The sequence below is a fragment of the Cryptomeria japonica genome, chromosome 11, assembly GCF_030272615.1.
Source record: "Cryptomeria japonica chromosome 11, Sugi_1.0, whole genome shotgun sequence".
NCBI lineage: Eukaryota > Viridiplantae > Streptophyta > Pinopsida > Cupressales > Cupressaceae > Cryptomeria > Cryptomeria japonica.
In genome coordinates, this window is record NC_081415.1 from 247,711,946 (window position 1) to 247,730,526 (window position 18,581).

The window sequence follows — 18,581 nt, forward strand, 5'->3', positions numbered from 1 at the left end:
GTGACACATGTTTGTAATTTTACCCTTGGTTCACTTGTTATATGAAAGATAGGAAGAGTTACTATCTTATCCATAGATTTTGTATAATACTTATGCATAGTAGTTAGAGTTGTTGGCATAACTAATGGTGTTGGCTCAACCAGTTAATCAGTTAGTATTATCATTGATGACTAACACTTATTGGTGAATAAGGCCAAGCTCATTGGAAAGGAGGAATGGTAAACCCCAATGGTTTACTCATGGTTGTAAATAGTATGGAGGATTTAGTGCTTCCCAAATATGAATTAATGACACACTTAAGAAGTATGTTGGTAGAAGACTAATCAGTTGAAGGATAAATAGAGTATCTGATTGGTTGCTCAACCACTCGATAGGTGTTGAGATCAATTTCTTAAAATTGGTAGATGAAATGATGATGCGGTCACAAGAGGTGACCCAAATTGCATTTTAGTAGTATTATGCACGATCAAAACACTGTGGACATTTAGGTTATCAATCTAATTGATGATTAGTGACTGGTGATAAAAGATGAAGAGTTACATTGGTGAAGCCATACCCAGTAGGGGCATCAAAGGCATAGGCATCTGAGGTAGAGGTAGCAACCCCGCTAGTTCCAAAGAACCAGTCATACAGGTTGAAGAATGCTATCCACTGAGAATCTCGTAGCAGTGACCGGTAAGCTAGATGTGATGACCAAAGGTGAGTCAGTCATGGTGAGATATCATCAAAGAAATAGCTAGTGAAGTCTAAAGCAGTTAACAACCAGTTAAGGTGAGATTTGTGTGGATTTTCTGATTCCCATTAAAAAGACAGGACATGACCCAAAGGTTGGTGAAATTATGAGTTCCAGAGGCAGATAAGGATGAGTTGCTAGTGAGATTGATGGAGAGCACACAAAGAGAGTGCAAGAATATTTGGAAAGATTTAAATTTTAAATCTATCAAGTGTTAGGTGTAAACTCATTGAGGAATCAACTGGTATGTGTTGGCGAAATATGGTATAAAGTTTTTTGGTGAAACCAAAAAGATTGATCATAAAAATTTGCAAAGTGCAATTTTTGAAGAGAGGTGATCCAACAAGGTGAGAAGAGAGTAGAACTACTAAGTGAATAGTAGAGTGGTGAAGAGAGTGTGTGGAGATCGAATAGTGTGAAGAGAAGAGAAAGAATGCAGAGCATCAATATAGTGTAGAGAAAGTGTAACTGGTGGTCAAATGAAGAGCTTCATTTGGATCTGATTAAGCTAAGAGTAGCTATTACAATTGATCATTCTCTTTGTTGTTTTCTAATAACTACAACAATTAAATCCCTTAACCAAGTGGACTTTAATAGGTCCCTTTGAAAAATCCCTTAACCGGGTGACATCTTAAATGATGATCCTAAGTCCTTTAACAAGGCTACCTCTAATAGTGTAAAGGTTCTAATAGGCCTTAAAGGAAATCCCTTAACTGAGTGACACCTAACAATGTCTTTGTAATCTCGTAACAGGGATGGATCCTCACTGAGCGTACTCCAGAAGAGTACAAATTTTGTGAGTTTCTACTCACACCATGGTTTTATCCCATTTGGGTTTCCACGAGAAAAATCTTGGTAGTCATGTGTGTTTGATTTTATGTATGCATATTTCTTATTAAATGCTACTTAAGTTTAAATCAAGAACAAACTGGTATAGTGTTGATTCACCCCTCCCCTCTCAGCACCAGTTGGGACTAATAATTAGTATTAGAGCCTTGGTCCTTAGATTCAGAAGAGCTTAACAACTTAAGGAAAGATCAAAGATGATGCGAAAGGAATGCCCCAAGTTCTCTAAGGAGAATTGCACATTATGGTGTGGTAGAATGAAGCTCTACTTAAGAACCTTAGGAGATCAATACCTGAATCATGTAAGTGTGGAGTACAATGACCCTACAGGGGTTCTCACTACATATCAGATCAAAGAGAAACAAGATAACATCACAACTATGGATGTGATTGCTGGTACTCTATTTGATAATGAGTATGCTAAGGTTCAAGATTTGAAAAACAACCTATGAGTGAGATGTGGAATACGATGAATACTATTTATGGAGGAGATCCTCATTAACAAAAGGCTAAGGTGGAAAATTTGAGAGGCAAATTTGATGAGATGAGGCTACAAGGAGGAGAAAATATAGAGCAGTAGAACAAAAGAATAAAGGATGTGGTAAATTCCTTTAGAAGTGCTAGATGAAAACTTGAAGAAGATGTTGTGGTCAGCAAAATCTTGAGAGCCTTGCTACCATAATATGCCAAAAGGGTTTCTGCAATTCAGGAACTCAGATATTTGAGAATGATTAATGTTACAGTTGACTCCCTGATCAGTAAGTTGGCTGCCTTTGAACTAAGCAACTATGATAACAATATGCCAAAGATTGACGGTGCCTTCAAATCTTCCATGACACTTGCACCAACAATGAGAAGAAAAGAAACCAGAAGTAGTTCTACTACAAGAACCCATCATTCTCATGAACATGACAACTTGTTATCTAAAGAACAAGAACAAGATGAGCTTGAAGCTCTAATAGAAAAAAGGCCGCCAAGAGGAAAAGTGAAGTACAGAGGTAAACTACCCCTAAAGTATTTCTCATGCAATAAAATAGGAGATTGCATCCATATGTCCTGACTATGATAGGAAGGATAAATTTAGAAGATACAAAGAGAAGAGAAATAAGGAGTGTTATCTTGCACAAGGACTTAATGATGACGAATCAGAAGGATTTGATGGAGAAGGGATTACATTTGTAGTGGTAAAAAGGAAGATAGAAAAGTGGAAAGTGATATGGCACTTATTTCTAGTGTAACCCAGTGTGGAGACTGGGTAATTGACAATGGGTGCACTCACCACATGATTGGTGATAGGAACAAATTCCTCAGCATGGAGGATTATGATAGAGGACTATTGAGATTCGGAAATGATTCTCCCTATGCAGTAAAAGGTAAGGGATCTATATCCCTAAATGATAAAACTAGATGTGAAGATGTTTATTGAGAAGAAGGGCTAAAGTATAGTTTGTTAACTGTTGCACAACCTAACAATAAGGGTTATTGGTTGGGGTTTAATTAAGGAGTATGCAAAATACGTGATAAATCATGAGGTCCAATTGCTATCGGTAAACAAACTAAAGTTAATCTGTTGTACCTAGACACCACTATAGGAAGTTGCCTAATGGCAAAGGTAGAAGATAGTTGGCTATGGAACAAAATATTGTGTCATGTTAATTTTGATAGCTTAGAAAAGGTTAGTAAAATGAATTCTGTCAGAGGTATGCTTGACATTATGAAACATGAGAATTCTATGTGTAAAGATTGTCAGCTAGGAAAGTTGACCGGATCTTGATTCAGCAGCAAATCTTATTCATCTGAGAATATGTTGGACTTAGTGCATATATATTTGTCTGTTCCTATGAGGACTAAGAGTTTCTATGGGGACTGATACTTCATGTTGTTTGTAGATGATTTCTGAAGAATGATGTGGGCTGTATTCTTGAAAAAAATCTCAAGCCTTGCACATGTTCAAGGTCTTCAAGGCTCGAGTGGAGAGAGGAACTGATAAGAGTCTAAAATGTTTGAATTGAATAGAGGAGGAGAGTTCACCTCTCAAGAGTTAATTCATTACTATGAAGAACAAGGGATTATGACGCAAATGTCTGCACCCAGAACACCTCAGCAAAATGGAGTTGCTGAAAAAAGAAACATAACTCTAATTGATTGTACAAGGACTCTAACGATACAGAAGGATATTCCACATGTCTTCTAGTGATGAGCAATGAGTAATGTTGTGTATACCTTGAACTAGATATAGGTGAAGAAGGGGACAAATAAGACTCCCTATGAATTATAGTCTGGATACTCACCCAATGTGAGTTACTTCAAGGTATTTAGAAGCAGGTGCTATATCAAGAGGGATGAGTACTCTGGGAATTTCAATCCTAAGAGTGATGAAGGAACCTTCTTAGGTTAATCCACAAAGAGTGAAGCATATTGGTGTTTGAACAAAATGACTGGTAAGATTGTGGAGAGTGCAAATATCACAGTAGATGAGTTCTTTGTGAAAAATGATCAAGACAACAAGAGTGAACCAGAGGACTATCAAGGATTATATTACACTATACCGGTCGAACATGTTGGAGAGAATCCTAATGCAGCTACAAATGAGGAAACATGTGTCTACCCCAACATTAATAACAATAATATCTCTAATTGAAATCTCAATCCAAAGTTTGGATATTCATATGGTAGAGTTTACTATTCTCATGGTTGGTGTTCATTTAGTTGTCAATCCAGGAATGTAAAACTTGAAATGGGTCTGCAAGATATATGCACTAAGCTCCTTGAATGATTATTCTCAATTACTAGAAGAAAGGTAGGAATAAAAATCAGAAAGACTAAATGAAAGCTTTTCAAAATTATGCTGAAATGAATTAATGGAAATAACAGGAATAACACCGTTCTGCCTTGGCTGCAGGAACAGTCAAAGGATCTATTTCTAGTGGCTACAGGAACATCCCAGTCATGAACTTCTACTGCAACTAAGTAAAAACTAACTTCAATAATCATAAACATGGGATCACTCACCAAGTGGGCCCCCTTGGATAAGTGATATCAAACTCTCAGTAAAGAACTCTTAACATATCAGAATAACATGTTTTTATTCATTTCTTCCTGAAAGATGATTACATATCCAAAAGATGAAAATATAGAATACATGACAAAAACTGCTCAATCCTTTTCCATTCTGTCTAACATTCAGAAAAGAAGGGAGAGCTTATTAAATAGAAAAGACAAACTACAATGGATAACTACAATTACGCCCAGAAGAAAAGGCGGATCACTGCCAGATGAAGGGGATAACAAAGAGCTTGGCTGCAAGAACTGTGGATCTATAACCAAACCACAGTCCTTGCATGCCAAAGAGATATTTTATAGATTAAACATGCACTGGAGTTAAACTTCCATGGTGAAGTACAACTACTCTGATTATGCCATAGATCGCACTCGCTTGAATCTCCTTCAATTTGATCTCCAGCTCTTTGGCGTGATTCTCCAGTCCTTAGGTGCAGAAGAGAATTCTTCACTGCAACATCAATTATTCCCTGCATTAAAACATAAACAATATACAAGGACACGCATATGTATCTTACTTTAACTAATACATTCATTAACTCACGTATGAAATCATCCTAAATAATCCGCATATCGTAGAGACAAACCATTTAGCTACAGGAATAAATTGGCATGGCTACAGGAAGAAATTGGCAAGGTTCAAACAGGGTGAACTCACAATAATGGTTCCCACTTTTTTGCCATTTTTGACACTGAGATGTACATTTTTTAAATAATCTTCAACTTCCGAGAACTATAACTTTTAAACTATTAAAAATTTGAAGATGATGTAAATTAGTTATTTCTATCATTTTGTTTGTAGATTCTATATACATTTTTTTCAAATTTTTTTAAGAATTTTTATTAAATTTCCCATCTCCCTCGAAAAGTAGTTTTTTACAACAAACTACATTATTTAAGAGTGAGGTGCCTCCCGAAACATATAACTTTTTTTCTATAAATGATAAAAACTCAATTCTTTTGAATTTTGGTTTGTAACATCAATATCTAGGGTTTGCATTCAGTTGTTGGCATTTTGGATGTGTCAATGTAGCAAAGCCTTTCGAATTGGTCTTGAAACCTCAACCTCAAACTTCTAAAGCTGCTAAGTCTCATTTTATTGAGTGTTAGGTTGTCGCTGTATGCCTTGACATTGTTCATTTTGGCACATTATCAGACCTGTACCAACATTTCCTCATAAAAACTAAAATTTATAATAGAGATTTAGAAAACCAATCTCTATTATAAGTCATATGAAAAGATTCACCTGAGTCAATTAACCATGCATCATTATTTTTCATTTTATAAAGTTTTGAAGTCTGACTATTCATAATTTAGACATAGGTTTACATTTGAACACATAACTTGTTCTATATAAATCGAAATTCAATTTTTTTTTTTTGTTAGAAAGAAGACATCAATACCAAGGGCATAGATATTTTTTAGAATTTTTTTGAATTAGTTTCTTATTTTTCCCAATGTGTTAAACAGAGAAGTTCATGTTTGATGAAAAACCAATTTTCCATAAAATTAAAAAAACAAGAACATAATAAATTCAAAATATAACAAAATTATACTCGTTGGAAAGCTTGCTCTGAGTACTACAATCTAATATTTCTGGGTTATCAAGATTATTTCATTTGTGCTTTGAACCAGAGCTCCAAAGTCATTAATTCTTTAGAATTTTAAAATTTTTTGGGAGAAACCTCAAATTAGAGGGTTCGAATGAACAGTACTTCAAGCGAATGGGGTTCGCTTGAATCCATTATGGTTCAAGCGAACCCCCATTCGCTCGAACCAATAGGCTTGATTTCTACCCGTACAAAGTCACCCACGGTTCGAGCGAACCCAGGTCCGCAACATGGTTCGCTTGAACTACTAGGGGTAGTTCGAGTGAATACCACTATTTCGCTCAAACACCTAGAAAATCGAAGTTCCCACTTTCGCCAAATTCCTTCGTTGGCAAAAGTGGGAACCAGCTTTGTGAATTCACCCAACATGATTTCTTAAGTTCGGTTTTTAAAACATGGATTACATATAGTCAATGCACAATATTTTACTATCATAGTGCAGTCCAAAAGATACCAAAAAACCTAAAAGTCCTGATAAAAACATGTCAATACACCGACTTATCATGCCCTCCAACTCTAAGGTTTTGTTGCTCCTGCAGCAAAAGGAAAATTTCTAACTTTTTCTGAGACTCTAAAATCACCCACAGTGTTCTGTCCAGTTCCCTTGGAAGGCAAACTCTAGTAAAATCCCTTCATTTTCTCCAACCTGGACCATCTAGCTGTTTCTTCAACATTCACATCATAATTATGTTCTATTGGTTGGCATGCCAAAAGTGGCCACATTAGGATAGGAGGTTGAAAGATTAATGGTAACCAATTATTGGATTTCTCCCTTCCTAGCTGTATATATTTGGAGGCTCTCTGTATAGCTGCATGAAAATTCTACAATGGATAGGGTTCTCCTAGTTTTAGATGATCTAGTAGATGATTCCAGCGTTGAGTTAGTCCCTCTAGTGCTTTTGTCCTGTGGGTTTGGACTGATTTCTCAAATGCTTGATATACTTCCTCTCTCATTGGAAGTACTATCTTTCTAACATCATCTCTTATTAACAACTTTTGCCAGTCATAATACAAAACTTTGGGTTCTTCTGCTTCCCTCCTCAATGGCAATGGACAGTCAAGTTCTAGTTTTTCAAACTCCCTGGCTTGTGGTCCTATAATCATTTCATTTTGTATCCATGATATTAGAGCTCTGAGATGAATATCCCCAATGTATAAGAAGGGATTCCATTCTCTGTCTTGGGGCATAGCATAATTATGTAAATATAGTTCACACAATAGGTTCTTTACAGAATGTGGGGAGGTTTGAAAAGCATGATAGAATTCCTCAGGTGTTTCCAAGGATGGGCTAAGGTCCCTTATTATGCAGTTTAATCTGAAATTCAGATACCGTTCTTTCAAGTGCACTACATAAATTCTTGGGGGAGCTCTACACTGCATTATCTCAGGAACCATACTATAGATTTCTTCTACCTTAGTCTCCAATTCTTTAATTCTATTGTCTTTCTTCTTAATCTCTTTTTGCTGCTTATTAATTATTCATTGCAACCTATCCTTCTCTATTTCCCATTTCCTAAATAATGTTAAAGCAATTGACAAGCTAGTTAGGGATGAAGGAGTTTTTATGGGTCCTACTTTAGACCGTGGAATTTCTTCAATAACTTCCTCATTCTGGATTGACATATTTCCCATGTTTTCTTCAGGTTTCTATGCAACATCATCAATTATCTCCTTAGATTGAAATTCCATTGAAGCCAGATTTGCAAGCTTATCAATTACAATTTCTTCCTGAATTGCTTCTTGGATTTCTTCACCTTCAGGATTTTCCTAAATTTCATCTTCTATAGGGTTTTCTTGCATTTCCTTATCTATAGCATTTTCTTCTTCTGAAGTGTCTACTGCAATGACCTCTACTGGCTTACTCATTGGTTGAGTTTTCTATGTCCTTCTTCTTATTCTCCTAACATACACTTTTGAAACAGACGTAGGAGTTCTTGTTTTTGTCTGACACCTCTTGGCTGTAGGAGGAATATGCACTTCCTACGATCGAACAACAAATTCTTCACCTGAATCCTCCTTTTTTCCTTCCCTCTACAAAATAGGTGAACCTCCTTGAAGAGAGGTAGAGGGTTGTCCTTCAGTTAGCCCTGCTTCAATATTTTCTTCTAAAATTATTGCAGCTCCTTCAGCAACTAACAAACCCTCATCTTCACTGGAAAGATCTTCTGCAACTATCCCTTCTTGAACCAGAGGATTATCTTCAACAGGGGCTTCGTGTACCCTAAATTACAGAATATCTTCAAACACACCCCATTCCATCTATGAAACATCTCTCAGGGACCGTTGTACCAGCAACTTCACCAGTCTGTGATGGCTAATAGAGCGATTTCCATATTTGTTAGTCTTCTTAGCACTTATAGAAATGAGATGATACAAGAAATTTGGGACATTAACTTGCCAATTATGACACAGATGACTGAGTAGCTTGAAGTGAGGCGAGTGGAGATTTGATTACCGTCCTTCACAGGTGATATATTTCATGATATACAGAGCTACCTGAGGCCAGTGTGCTAGCAAAGAAACCCTTCTAGTTCCTTGCCTATCTACCATTAAGGGTGTGTCTATAGGAATTGTGAACTCTGCCCTAGCACTCCTTGCATCCTTCGATTCTGGAAAGAGTTCTCCTTCCTGCAGCAACCCTGTGACCTCTGCAATTCTCTGCTCTGTAGCAATTACCCTCAACCCCTTAACTGTAGCTTCTCCTTCATCAAAAGAATACATAAATTCCACAGCTATTTCGTCATTGAAATCCAAATCTTGAAGAAATACTCCAGCCAGCCATGGTTTTGGAAATAGTGCACATAGACAACATCCTGCAACAACCCTTCATGTATAGTCAATTCATGGCAAATCAGATCACCTCCCATCTTTTACTCTGATACTTCCATAGCTTCACAAAAATGTTTGAAAGATTCCCAAAAGCTAAAATCTACATATCTAAAATTAGGTGGCGGAACTTATTATTCACTTGCGTGAAATAATAATCATCATAAGTAATGTCAGTTAGGAAATCAGTTCAGGATAATAAATCTTATTGGGAAAAAGGATCATAAAGTACCGCCCCCCCCAACTTAACCTAGCACGTGTCCACACAAGTCAATAAGATTTCGGGTTTGAAGCGGATTAAAACAAGATTAAAGTCATAATGAGATAATAAATGCAAAATTAAAATAAAGTACAATATACATGTACTTGCAATTGGGCGAAAATGATGGCAAAATGAAATGAAGTGATAGATAAGAAAGTGGGATGGAATGTAGTGGGTGGAACTTTATGTACGGAGAACAATATTTCACATGGAAATATCTGATTGTGATACAGTAAATAAGTTCACTACAAAAGTTGCAAGAACGTCACCTTTATTAACATGCCCAAGTGCAACAAGAAGCTCATGAATTGTTACCGAATAATTATCAGTTACTGCAGGAATATCACCAATTGCTGCAGGAACTTGTGTTTCTTTTTGAGGAGCAAACTGCTGCAGAAACTCTTCTCTAGTAGCCAGCTTGTGATAAAGGCATAGTCGGTGTCCATTCACTAAAAGTTTGAATCTAACAGCATCCATGGCGGACAACCAAACTGCTCTATTATGAAAAACTTCTTCTATCTCATAAGGACCCAACCACCTTGTTTGGAGTTTTCCCTGAGCATCCTTATATCTGGAATCATACAAGAGTGCCCAATCACCAACTTTGAATTTATTTTCTCTAATATACTTACCATACCATCTGGCTCTTTGGTTTTAGATCAACTCTGTCTATTGAATAGCTATTTTTCTCCATTCATCTAAAGCATTTAACTGCTGAATGTGTTCCTTTTGTGCTTTAGATAATGTCATATTTAGTTGTAGGGCTATTCTCAAGGTTTTATGCTCTAATTCAATAGGCATCATTTCTATTTTGTCATAGACCATCTCAAAAGGTGTGAATCCAATTGGTGTTTTCCAGGTTGTTCTATATGCCCAAATTGCCTCTGAAAGCCAATTAGACCAATCTTTCTTATGGATAGACACTGTTTTTGTAAGAATACCCTCAAGCTCTCTGTTGGTAACCTCTACTTGACCATTAGACTATGGATGGTATGGAGTAGATTTCCTGTGTCTTATATTATATTCATTGATCAAAGATTTTATCAATGTTGATGTAAATTGAGGTCCCTGGTCTGAGACAATTTCCCTGGGTACTCCATACCTTGTAAATATTTCCTCATATAGAAACTCTGCTACCTTATTATCTCTTGCATGTTGCATAGCTTTAGCTTCTACCCATTTTGTCACATAGTCTGTACATACCAAGATATAAGATTTGCCATTAGAAGGTGGATCAATGGGGCCAACAAAATCTAATCCCCATTTATCAAATGGTGTTATAGATATTTGATGATATAGAGGCATTTCATCAGATTTTGTAGGTTTGCCCATTTGCTGACACCTATCACACTTCCTTGTGAACTGAGTTGCATCCTTGTGTAGTGTAGGCCAATAATAACCAATACTGAGTATTTTCAATGTTGTCCTTTTGGCAGCAAAATGACCTCCACATGGTTCATCATGACATGCATGCAAGATGTCATATGTTTCATCTTCTCTGACACATCTTCGCATAACTTGATCAGGTCCAATATAGAATAGACAATGAGCAGTCCATGAAAAATTAAAACTTTTTTCAACTAACAACCTTCTTTCCTTATGAGAAAAAGAAATTGGCATCTTAGCTGCACTTAAATAGTTGGCAATATCAGCATACCAAGGTGTATGGACCTGTATGAGAAACAAATGCTTATCTGGAAAAGTGTCATCTATCATTGTAGAGTCTTCCTACAATTGAAGTCGTGAAAGATAATCTGCAACAACATTAGACTTCCTTGGCTTATCAACAATTGTGATATCAAATTCCTGCATCAACAATAACAAGTGAGCCAATCTATTGGTGATTGATGGCTTATTCATAAGATATCTAATTGCAGTATGATCTGTATGCACAAATATTGGATACCTTGTAATATAGTGTCTAAACTTGTTAAGGGCATATATAACAGCTAGCATTTCTTTTTCAGTAACTGTATAATTCAATTCAGGTCCTTGCAAATTCTTACTGATATAATATATGGCATTTTCCAACTTGTCAACTTTCTATCCTAACACTACTCCTATAGCATAATCAGATGCATCAATATGGATTTGAAATGGTAGAGACCAATTAGGTCCTTTAAGAACTGGTGCCTGAGTCAAAGCATGCTTAATCTTTAAAAAAGCTTCATTGCATGCTGAGGTCCATTTAAATTCTGCATCTTTAGTAAGCAGTGTATATAAGGGACTTGCAATTTTGCTAAAATATTTAATGAACCTTCTGTAGTATCCAGCATGGCCAAGACAACTTCTCACATCTTTCTGCTTCACAAGGTCATTAATTTGCTGAATAACCTCAATTTTTGCTTGATCCACTTGTATACCTTGTACAGATATATGATGACCAAGGACTATTCCTTCTTCTATCATTATAAAACACTTTTCACTATTTAGAGACAAGTTGTAGTCTTCACACTGCTGCAAAACTTTCTTCAAATTATCCAATGCCGGATCAAATTCAGAACCATAGGTTGTAAAGTCATCCATGTAAATCCCATTATGTCTTGAGAAATATCAGAAAAAATACTAAGGACCGCCCTTTGAAAAGTGGCTGGAGAATTACACAACCCAAAAGGAAGAACAGAATATGCATAAGTGCCCCATGGACAAGTAAATGTTGTTTTCTCCTAGTCCTTAGGGGCTATTTGTATTTGATTATAGCCACTAAATCCATCCAAAAATGAAAAATATTTCTTACCAGCAAGAGAATCCAATATCTGATCTACAAAGGGTAGTGGAAAATGATCCTTCCTTGTGGCTAAGTTCAAGGCTCTATAATCAACACATACTCTCAATTTGCCTCCTTGTTTAGGAACTATCACCAAAGGTGATACCCATTGACTGTCAAAAATGGGATAAATAAATCCAGCTTTCAACAATTTTTGCAATTCTTCTTTAACTATCTCTTTCAGGGCAGGATTGACTCTTCTTTGAGGTTGTCTAAGGGGACAACACTCATCCTTTATATAAATGCGATGTGTACAAACTACTGGATCAATTCCATTCATATCCTTGTAATCCCATGCAAAGGCATTTCTATGGAGTTTTAGCAAGTCTACCAAGCCATCCTTCTAAATATCTGCTATATTCTTGTTGATGTTCAAATATTTATTCAATGCAACCTCTATCTTGACAGTAAGATCAATCTAATTTATATCAGAAACATGAGAATATGACAACTCCTATGGCAACAAAGTGTGCAAAATATCAGTGGTTGCAGGAAAGTCCAATCCTACAATATTCGGAACCAGTTCTTCCAATTCTGTATCTTCTATTAATTCATCTGTCAGAACCTTATAAAGGATTGATTCCTCATCATATAACTACATGAGTGGTACTCAATTAATCATCATAAGATGACTAATAGAGTCTATCTCTTCAGATTCCTCTCCCAAAATAGGCCAAACAGTCTATTGTTGCTCAAGCTGAGGTTGTGCAGGGGAATACAAAGCCAATGTTTTTGTCATCTGACATATTCATGTCACCCAATATATGCATCTGTTGTGGCAAGCCATGGTCTTCCCAAAATGATTGGATATACCCCAATGTTGCTTTTGGGGATAAAATCATAAAGTCTGTAGGGTATTCCCAGGAATCTAGTATGACCACTATATCTTCTATTATACCATCAGGTCTTACTGCAGAGCCATCAACAAGTTGATGAACTATAGGTGTAGCCCTTAAACTATCTATCTCAAGATGTTTCATTACTTCCCTTGTCATTACATTAATGGCTGCTCCTAGATCAATTAAAACATTATTTATTTGACTGCCATTAATGACTATAGTCACAATAGGACTGCCTGGATCAGAATATTTTGGAATAGCAGCTTTTCCCAACATAATATCAGCTAATTGACCCATAACATGAACTATTTGTGGATCCTTTTTCTTTCTAGCAGGTTTCTTTAGGCATGCCTCTCTCAATGCCTTACCATATATTGAAACATCCTTTATTGCTTGCAGCAATGGAATTTTAACACAAATGTGCTTTAGTTGGTCAAGAATATCAAAGCATTATTGCTGTTCAGTTGAAACTTCTTTGTCGGACAATCTTTGGGGAAATGGTGGTAATATTTGATTCTAAGGTATTACATCATTAGGATCAGAGGTTGGTTGCTCTTCTGGTAATTCAGTAATAACTAGGTGAGAGGGACTGGGCAGGGTTGTTCCAGATCGGAGGTGAATATCTTCTAGTGATAAAGAATAGGCTGGGTATTGGTTAGCATCAGCTGAATAAGCTTGTTGTTGTTGCTGAGATTTAATATTTGGATTAGGCAATAGTTGAGTAGGTAGTTGTGTTGGCTTTGGAGGTGGTGTTGTGGCTACAGGAGGTGGCATTAAAGCAGGAGGTTGTGGCTGCTGAGTAGGAGGGTGATATCCAGAAGATTGGGATGACCATGATGGGTTTCCCCTCCATTGAGAGTTAGGTTGCCAATTCCCTTGAAATAGGTTCCCTACACCCTGAGGTGGATACCAGTTTCCTTGTGGCTGCTGCCACTGGGGCATTTGATTAGCAAATTGCTATCCTTGGCCTTGTGATCCATACCAATGTGGATAATTACCAAAATTTTGAGAATACTGTGGTTTCCATTGGTTATTTGGTGCATAAGAACTACCACTATAACCAGAAAAGGAAAGTGGATCAGATGGCATACCTTGTCTCAGAAAATTTGGTCTTCTCTGAGCAAAATAGAAGACTTGTTCATCCTCCCCTTGAATTGATTTGAAATCAAGTACTTCAACATTTGCAACCATCTTACATCTACAATCTTTCTTCCGCTGCTTACAATGAGGACAAAATTCTGCAAGGAATGCATCAGCTTCTTCATGCTTCTTCTTAGCTGCCAATGTATCTAGCTAAGTAGCCATATTATTTATAATGTCCTCTTTGAAATATTTTAACAAATGACTAAGTTCCAACCTAGTAACTCCATTTCCAGATGATGATGATGGTGCTCCTAGCTTAAATCTCCTATTCTTCTTAGAAGTGGAGCTGGAATATTTCTTGCAAATTTGTTCTATTTCAGCCCAAGTAGATTGTGTAATGTCACCCCCCCCCCATGAGATCTAAGGAATCAGTGCATTCATCACTGATACCCCTCAAGAATATCAATTTGAGGGAATCTTCGTTCAAGGTACTATGCTTGGACTTCTTGACACTAAACAAAAACCTTTCTAGATAATCCTCAAGGCTCTCATTTGCAGTTTACGTCATCCTAAAGATGTCATCCCCATGCCGATCAGTGCCTCTATAGTAATCTTTATATTTTGCAAGAAACAACCATTTCATCTCATCCCATGTATTGATTGTGCTACTACCCAAACTCATAAACCATCTCAAGGATGACTCCTTCAAAGTGGCTGGAAAAATTTTGAGTCTATGGGCATCTGTAGTATAGTCAAAACTCCTATAGAGAACATCAAACTCAAACATAAATGTATCAGAGCCCTCTATGACCAACCCATAGAACTTAGGTAGTGAAGATGCTGGAATGTTCTTGAGGTTAGCATTATCATGCTGGTCAGAGATGGGAAACTCAAATGTTGGACCAGGTGGTGGTGGTGGATTATTTCCACCAGGGGGTGGGTTACCTTGCATTGGACTTGTGGGGGTTATTACAATAGACAACTCTTCTTCTAGCGGACCAAAGAGGAGCTGAAGACTATCTCCTGTAAATTCAGACTCAGGGTGATTCAAATTTTGTGGGACTTGATACAACTCAAAAAATGGGTTTATATCTGAAGAACTATCTTCTACTTGGGTAGTATGAGTGGGTAAAAATCTACCTCTAGCATCTCTTCTTCAATTATACATCTAAATTCATGAAATCCAAACAATTAACTAAAAACTAAAACAATCATAAAAGGCTCTTAGCTTGACACCATCCCTGACAACGGTGCCAAAAATGTCTACTCCAACATTAATAACAATAATATCTCTAATTGAAATCTCAATCTGATGTTTGGATATTCATATGGTAGAGTTTACTATTCTCATGGTTGGTGTTCATTTAGTTGTCAATCCAGGAACGTAAAACTTGAAATGGGTCTGCAAGATATATGCACTATGCTCCTTGAATGATTATTCTCAATTACTAGAAAAAAGGTAGGAATAAAAAATAGAAAGACTAAATGAAATCTTTTCAAAATTCTGCTGAAATGAATTAATGGAAATAACAGGAACTGTTCTGCCTTGGCTGTAGGAACAGTCAAAGGATCTGTTTCCAGTGGCTACAGGAACATCCCAGTCATGAACTTCTACTACAACTAAGTAAAAAATAACTTCAATAATCATAAACATGAGATCACTCACCAAGTGGGCCCCCTTGGATGAGTGATATCAAACTCTTAGTAAAGAACTCTTAATAGATTAGAATAACATGTTTTTATTCATTTCTTCCTGAAAGATAATTACATATCCAAAAGATGAAAATCTAGAATACATGACAAAAACTGCTCAATCCTTTTCCATTCTATCTAACACTCAAAAAAGAAGGGAGAGCTTATTAAATAGTAAAGACAAACTACAATGGATAACTACAATTATGCCCAAAAGAAAAGGTGGATCACTACCAGATGAAGGGGATAACAGAGAGCTTGGCTGCAGGAGCTATGGATCTGTAACCGAACCACAGTCCTTGCACGCCAAAGAGATATTTTATAGATTAAACATGCATTAGAATTAAACTCCCATGGTGAAGTAAAACTACTCTGATTATGCCATAGATCACACTCACTTGAATCTCCTTCAATTTTATTTCCAACTCTCTAGCATGATTCTCTAGTCCTTAGGCACAGAAGAGAATTCTTCACTGCAGCATCAATTATTACCTGCGCTAAAATAGAAACAATATACAAGAACACGCATATGTATCTTACTTTAACTAATACATTCATTAACTCACATATGAAATCATCCTAAATAATCCGCATATCGTAGAGACAAACCATTTGGCTGCAGGAATAAATTGTCATGGCTACAGGAAGAAATTGGCAAGGTTCAAACATGATTTCTTAAGTTCAGTTTTTAAAAAATGGATTACATATAGTCAATGCACAATATTTTACTATCATAGTGCAACCCAAAAGATACCAAAAAACCTAAAAGTCCTGATAAAAACATGTCAATACACTGACTTATCAACATGTAAAGTAGAACTCGCACAACCGTTAGAAGAAGATCCAAGAAATGAACCAATAAAACCAGGGTATGTTATAAACAATCATCCTACTGACAATATTATTTGTGCCAAAAATGTAGGAGTATTGACTAGAAGAAAAGCAAGAGAGAGTACCTATCTGCTCTCTAAAATTAAGCCCAAAACAGCAAAGGAGGTTCTAAAAGATGAGGATTGGATCAAAGCTATGGATGAAGAACTGGAGTAGAGTGAGAAAAATGAAACGTGGACCCTTGTGCCAAGACCGGAGAACAAAAATGTGATAGGCACCAAGTGGGTGTTCAGAAATAAAATGGATGAAACCGGTCAAGTAGTAAGAAACAAAGAAAGTTTAGGCTGCAAAGGGTATGCACAGGAAGAAGGTTTGGATTATGAAGACAACTTTGCATTGGTGACTAGACTGGAAGGGGTCAGAATCTTTCTTTCTTATGCTTCTTACAAAAATTTTAAGGTCTACCAAATGGATGTCAAATCGACATTCTTGAATGGTGTTCTAGACGAAGAAGCATACATTGAGAAATCAGAAGGGTTTGCTTCAGAAGATGGAAGAGATATGGTATGTAAGTTGAAAAAGGCTCTATATGAGATAAAATAAGCACCAAGAGCTTGGTATGAGAGAATTCACTCATACGTGATAAGTATATGGTTCATGAGAACCAGTGACAACAATAACTTGTATTTGAAGAATGGAAAAGAAGGAAAGCATCTGATTGCAAAGATTTTTGTAGATGACATCATCTTTGGAGGACATGATAAAATGAGCAGTTGTACAGAAGAAATGTCCATGATAGGTGAAATAAAATTCTTCATTGGTCTACAAGTTTCTTAGTTAAATAATGGTATACTCATTAGCCAAACCAAATATATAAGGGAAATATTGAATACCTTTAGAATGGAAGATTACAAACCTGTTGGAACTCCGATGGTTATAGGTTGCAAGATTTCCAAAAATGATGAGGCTAATGAAGTGAATGAGACACTTACCGATCCATGATCAGTAAGTTGCAATATGCAGTGCACAGTAGACCAAATATAGCATAAGTAGTTGCCTTGGTTGCTAGATTTGCTACAAATCGAAAAAAGACTCATATGGTGGTGGTTAAGAGGATATTTAGATATCTTAAGGGGTCTGATGAGTATGGCCTCTAGTATCCACATAAGGGAAATTTCACTTGTGTCTTCACCAATGTAGATTGGGAAGGGATCATTGATAACAGAAAGACCACTAGTGGAGGTGCATTCTTTCTTGGAGATAGGATTGTGTCATGGAAAAGAAAGAAAAAAAATTGTATCTCTCAATCCATAGCTGAGGTGGGGTATGTGGCTGCTGCAATCAACTATACGCAAGTAGTATGGATTAAGAAGATCTTTGAAGGTATACAAGAAAAGGTGATTGAACAAGTGGCGATACACTATGACAATACAAGTGCCAACCAAGGAACAAGTTGCAAACATATTCACCAAGATGCTACCTAAGGATACTTTTGAGTATCTTAGAGGTAAGCTAGTGGTAATTCCCCTACATGCTCTCAGGTGAGTGAAGATTATAACAACATAAACCTAGTATTATTTTTCCTAAAAAAAATTTGTATTTGGATTGATGATTATGGACTACTCCTGTTAGGGGGAGCAGTCATTGCAGTATGTGAAATAGGATGTCTAGACTACACCTTTGGAATTATTGTCAAAGGGGGAGTGAAGAAAGATGGAATATGAAGGGAGATGAAGTTAGATGTGACATGAATGGAAGCCAGTGAGAGGGGGAGATTAAAACAAACCAGTTGATCCGTACAATAGAAGCAAAAGTGAGTGGTTCCTAAAAGAGAAGTTTGAAGTGTTTCCATCAATGCCAAAGGGGGAGATTGTTGGCATAACTAATGGTTTTGGCACAACTAGTTCATCAGTTAGTATTGTCACTAATGACTAACACTTATCGATGAATAAGGCCAAGCTCATAGGTAAGGATGTGTGGTAAACCCCAATGGTTTACTCATGGATGCAAACAATATGGAGGATTAAATGCT